General features: G+C 30.2%; 1 protein-coding gene across 1 annotated transcript in view; it reads left to right on the top strand.

The window, feature by feature from the left end:
• Positions 1-3,669: 3,669 nt before the first annotated feature.
• The window catches only part of mtd (TLD domain-containing protein mustard), a 426,229-nt gene continuing 423,898 nt past the window's right edge, over positions 3,670-6,000 (top strand). The window contains exon 1 of the mRNA XM_088226847.1: positions 3,670-4,071. The gene's annotated coding sequence lies outside the window, so the exon portion shown is untranslated. The remainder of the gene's footprint in view (positions 4,072-6,000) is intronic.

Genomic DNA, 6,000 nt, shown 5'->3' with positions numbered 1-6,000 from the left:
GTTAAATATGCGTTCTTCCACTTTCCATTATGTTATAAACCAACTCAACACAGGGCTTTTGGCGTCATAAAGTTAGGGATATGTTATTATTTGTTTTTAATATGTATATTTGTATGAATAAATAAACGTATACAGCTAGTGCACAGTGGACACAGCGGAGTTTTAGTACCAACAATTATGTATTACACTTATGTATGATTGAAATGTCACTATCTAAATATTTAAATTGTTCCTTTATCCTTCTTTTTTCCTTCCCACCCCCTCTCCTCTCTTCATAGTATAGTGTTATTTTTTTATATATATATTTATTTTTGTTAATCTTTGCTTTTAATTTTTGTATAAAATTGTAAGATTCAATATGTCCATGTATTTATAATTTTCTCAAACTGAACGGTTTGGGTAGGTAGGAAGAAATTGCCTTAAGGCAATATGCCCGCCCTTATATGTATATTTATTGTATATGTATATAAAGTGTCAAATGAATAAATATGAAACTGAAACATGGAACTAGCAGAGGAAGGATGAAAGCAGAGCGAACGCGGTTGATATACGATCTTTTAGACGAATGTGTTGCAAATCAATGTATGACAGGGTTACGAATGATGAAATCAGGCGAGAGTGCAAATTTGAAACAGGTATAATTAATAAGATTTACAAAAAGGGTCACCGAGATGGTTTAGTCGTGAAGAAATAATGGACTACGAAAGGTTAAACAGATATATATGGCGATAACGAATGATAAAATGGGACGAGGACGACCAAGGAAGATGTGGCACGATCAGATAAATCTGACAAAATGTATACATGTGGAAGAAGCCAGGAATATAAACCAGGATAGACGTCTGTGGCGGTCCATCCTCTATGCCTACTCCTACGGGGAAACGGCCATCCAATAAAAGTTTATTTATCATTAACTAGCTAAATCTCTAAAATTACTACTATTACTAATGTTTAGAAAGGAAAACTTGCGCAAACACAGGAATAATGCGAAATGAAAGTATCAATTATTTTATCAAGAGGAAATACGGTTAAAGAGCGATTCGAAAAATACTGTGCCAGCCTCCCGGAATACTGTGCGAAAAAGACAACTGCATATGATCGGGTTGTGGTCCTGTGGCTAGTGTCTCGGACTCACGGACCAAAGGTCTGTGGTTCGAATCCCACTCTACCCCAACTCGATTCCCATTTTCTAATAGTAAGTTATTTACAACTCGTTGAAAATGGCCCTCAAAATTAAATATTTGGGTAAATCACAAGAACGCAAATATTTCCTTTTTCTTTAAAAAAATAAAAAAATATCGGACTGATTATGCCTAGCTGAAATTGTCAAAATCGAGGTCTAGTAGTTTCGTTATCCGCACCCGAAAACTGAAATATCTGAGTAGAGAAGAGCATCTGAAATAATTTTTCCATCAATGCGTTTTACTTTTTTCAAAAATAGCTATATTTTTTTATTTTAATATTTTTTTTTATTTAAATCTTAAAGTAGGGCACACATATCATACATATTGTTATGTGTGTTCTAATAAAAAAATTGCAAATATATTTAATTTATATACTGTTTATCACATATGTCTTGACCATTATTTTAAATTTTGATGTGTTTTTTTCTTCATAAATATTTTTTTCCATTTCGTAATACTTTTTGATTGCTTTAAATAAAATTGAATTTTGTGACTTTGCCTTTTTCCTAAATGTTTGTTCTTTTCTCTAGTATTGTGATCGTGTTCATGCTGGTTCCGATCAATTTTTTTCCAAAATTCTGTTTTTTTATTAGAGTTTATAATTTTATGAACAAATATCATTGTATTGTAAAATATTCTTTGTTTATATGTTAATAATTTCATTTCATTTACCATCGACTTTACCCTCGTATATCTGTTTTTTTTCAAAATGATTCTAAAGGCTTTATTTTGTAATACAGTTAGTTGATCTATGTTTTCTTTGTTTGATAAAAATAAAATGCTACTACAGTAGTTAACGTGTGGTATTTGCCACTTGTTAGTAGCATACAATAGTATTTTAAAAATTGTAATTTTGAATTTCCGCAAAAACGGTCATTGCATTGGCCACGCCTCTAATACGTCACGATTCATGTTTTTTTTTTTTTAAGTTTGTTCCTAACCTTTTAAATGTTTATAGAACGACGTCACGAATATTTACGTTACAATTATCAATGCCAAGCCAAACATGTCGCGTTTTTCTAATGACACATTTTTTCATAATTTCTTTTTTAAAGTTATGCATGAAAACATTTCTCCACAATATCCATATTGATTTTCAAAACACAATGAATTATTCTGAATACATTTTGTATATTTTTATCGGTATTCGCAGTATGTGATATTTACCTGTTAAAGACAATTAAATTTAATCAATGTTTCAAATAATTGTAAATGTAAATTACAGAACCAACACTGGCTTCTTTTTACCAATGCCAAAAATGCTTAGGTTTCGCAATAAAGTGTCCAAAGACAGCTCGGTTGATGTATTCCTCCAGCAAAGAATCTTCACTAAAGATAAATAATTGGCTCACATGTCAAAAGATTAAACTTACCGACAGGTCAACGTCCTGTCTCTTGTCTCTCTGAGATAATAATGATTTATTTGTGTATATATTTTCTTACGTTATGTACTTTACATTAGGTAATTTATGTTGTTTCAAAAATACTTTTTATATCTTAATTTAATGAACTGTTTACAGACCAATCCATAAGGGTATGTTTAATAACCTGTCAAATGATAAGCCCTCACTCTTTGATGCGCCTGAACTACTGAGCTAAATAAAATTAAAAATCCCAACTAGAAACCTCAGACAAAACTAACTTTTTCATACCGATAACCATAGAATTAACTATGGGTTTCATTTTCCTGTGCCCAGAATTCTAAGGTCTGCCAACAAACATACCAGTCTTGATTTCTTTGATAACAAGTTGTCTTCTTTAAAACGATCACTGAATCAAATTAAATTAAAAACACATCTCTCCCGCTTCCACTCCCACCAAGTCTACTTCTATATACCATTGTGTCTTTCTACTTTCCTTTACAATAATTTTCTAGTTATACGTATGTCCGTAAAAATGCCCATTGGGCGTATATATAAATAAATAAATAAATGGTAATGGTTTAAACAAAAAAATAATTTTTAAAAACGAGGTCACGCCAATGGTGGATATCATCGCTGTAGTGTCATAATCCAGGGAGAAAATACGGGAATACGTTTGTATAAAAAAAGTCATACTTTGAAACATTTTAATCCAACAAAGAGCTGCATTTGATCACGTCTCTCAGGCCTAGACTTTCATATTCCCTTTTCAAATATGTTTTCCCTCTCAGTTGCGATAAATGTCAATTGTTACAATTCCCAAGGGTAGGAATTCTTGTCTACAAATATTTAGACTAACGTACTTGCAATATTGGCGTAGGTGTACGAGAAAATATTTATCGAAAATAGTTTTAATTCTCCCCGCTGCACAAAGTCATTACAACGTAAATTTTTATAATAAAATACGGTACATGGAATACAATACAGTATGCACGTCTTTTTACGTCTCCTTACGGGGGTGTACCACCCCCTTTCGGTACTTATTTGGCCACCCCATTTACGTAGGTTCTGCCTACAACCCCACTACACAACGAGAGAACCAGAAAATAATTCTAGCGTTCCTCAGTCGCCTCTCCGCCGTCGGACTGCTAACGTCGCCTGCTAACTGCGAGCTTCGGGGCCTGAAAACCTGAAAAATACTGAAAAAACCATTAAACAAATTGCTGTATCAATCGAAAAATCAATTACAATTTAACGTGGGTCAATTCTTTTACATTAATAGTAAAAACACACGTCAATTCAATATTATGTACGTTTTTAAACAACTGTTAAAGCAGTGAGTTGTATTATTGTTACATTTTAATAAATAATAAAGTTAAAACGTTTTGTTTTGTGTAATTAAATACTGTTTTTAAATAGTTAAAGTGAGTGTTGTTTGTTTTAAAATATAATGCCATATGTGTGATATTTAAGAAATAACAAGGCAAGGCTTATATTTTAATTGTTTGTAACATCGTTAAACACAGGTACGTTTTTAATTGTTATTGTTTTTTATACCAACGATACGTATCTTATTTCAAATATTATTTTCCGTAAGAAATTACACAGCAATGGCGTCAAAGTGCGAATGATTACAAAGATAAGGTAGCGGGAAAATAGTTTTTCTGTTTCGTTACAGAAGATTAAGAAAGATGTCGTATGTCGTCGAGAAAATACCTTAAATAAGAAAACAAACAAATATTTCGTTCGTTTTTGTTCTCAAATAATAACTCGGCCATTATTTATTTGATTTATTCGTGTATTTACTTTAAACTTTGTTTCGTTAACATAACACGAAAAATCATGGTTTCAATCATCACGTTTGTGCTTATTAAAAAATCGTCTGCTTTTGTTTTATGCCTTGTCATTATATAAGATTGGCGAAGTACTAGGTATCTTCAGATTTTTTTATTCTAACACAGTGATGCGTAAGGCACTACATTAGTAGTAATTGGTTCTAAACATGATTGCAAGATGATCAATTTTACGTTTTAAATCCAGTATCAGGAAGTATCCAATATGTTGACTTATGATTTAATTTGACATTGTTGTACTCGGTCTAATTTGACTTAATTTAATGTAATTAACGCCGGTTTTCAACTCTGTCATGAACTAAGCATTGGAGTCTGCTTAGAGAATTGAATACAACAATAAATATCATTGATATATTTGATTTATTTTTAATATTATTTTAATAAAATTTCTATAAAACCACTCACCGACTTATCTGTCTACCGGTTTCGAGACGTAACCCGTCTCTTCGTCAGGACAACAACACTACACCAACATGCAAATACCACTACACACCTTCACCATAGTAGATTTGCAAAAATATAAAATCGACATGCATGTTAGACACATGCTGCACATGACACATGAGGGTTAATATTATACAAATTTTATTAACGTAATATTAAAATGTTGGACCACAAAGTTAATGCTTTGAATATAATTAATGATTTATTTTTATTTATTCAATGCACAAAATACACAATTTTATTATAGGACAATTATATTTGTTTAATGTCCCGACTTGTAAGAGAATTCCGTGTTAAGTCCACTTCTACATATAAATCAAAAACATTTACAAACATATTAAACAATATACAAAATAATCAAAACAATATGCAAAATAATAGTAAAAAAATACAAATAATAAAAAATTATACAAGTCAAGAAATGGAATGTAGAAAAGTTATTTAATAGTACATGGCAATATGTTATAATTAATATACAGTTATTTTATAATTCGATTCGGTAATTAACTCATAGTAAAAAAAATACAAAATAAAACAATAAAGTAATAATAGTAGCACATCAATATGGTAGAACATGTAATTTGATAAACATAATGATAAATAATTTTATGCTTTGATTAGCAATAGTTAAAATATATATTTACAAATAATTAAGCACCACTTTTAAGTTTATTCAAATATGATATACATATTTATTTTTTTATTACTATTTTTTTATTTTCTTTTATTCAGGAAACATACAGTACAGTTACAAAGTTTAATATTTTACACAATTAGACTTAATTCTAATGGACCAGTGAAGTTTCCATATTATAAAGCAATTTTATGTAAGGTTAATTATGAAAGTATAAAAAAGAGAAGGAAAAAGAAAAACATAAATGAAAGTTGTTTAAAAATTAAAATTTCTACAAACATTTGGACAAACTCAAATATTGTAATGAAACCAACTGGTCCAAGAAGAAGTTTAAAAATTAAAAAATTGTTTTCAGGCGTTGCCTAGTATGCGAAATAATTCAGTCAGATAAATCTCTTTACAACAATAAAGGTTTCAGCTCTTTAACTTCACTAAAATCAACAAATGGAAGAATTAAAGAAATATAGATATTGAAACATAGGCAAATTGATGAATGTTACACAGTGTCTAAAGTGGCCACTTGA

The sequence above is a fragment of the Micrasema longulum genome, unplaced genomic scaffold, assembly GCF_059751315.1.
Source record: "Micrasema longulum isolate JH-2025_06_02 unplaced genomic scaffold, ASM5975131v1 h1tg000469l, whole genome shotgun sequence".
Taxonomy (NCBI): Eukaryota; Metazoa; Arthropoda; class Insecta; order Trichoptera; family Brachycentridae; genus Micrasema; species Micrasema longulum.
The sequence above is the reverse complement of the archived record's forward strand: the minus strand, read 5'-3'. Positions and strand labels throughout refer to the sequence as shown.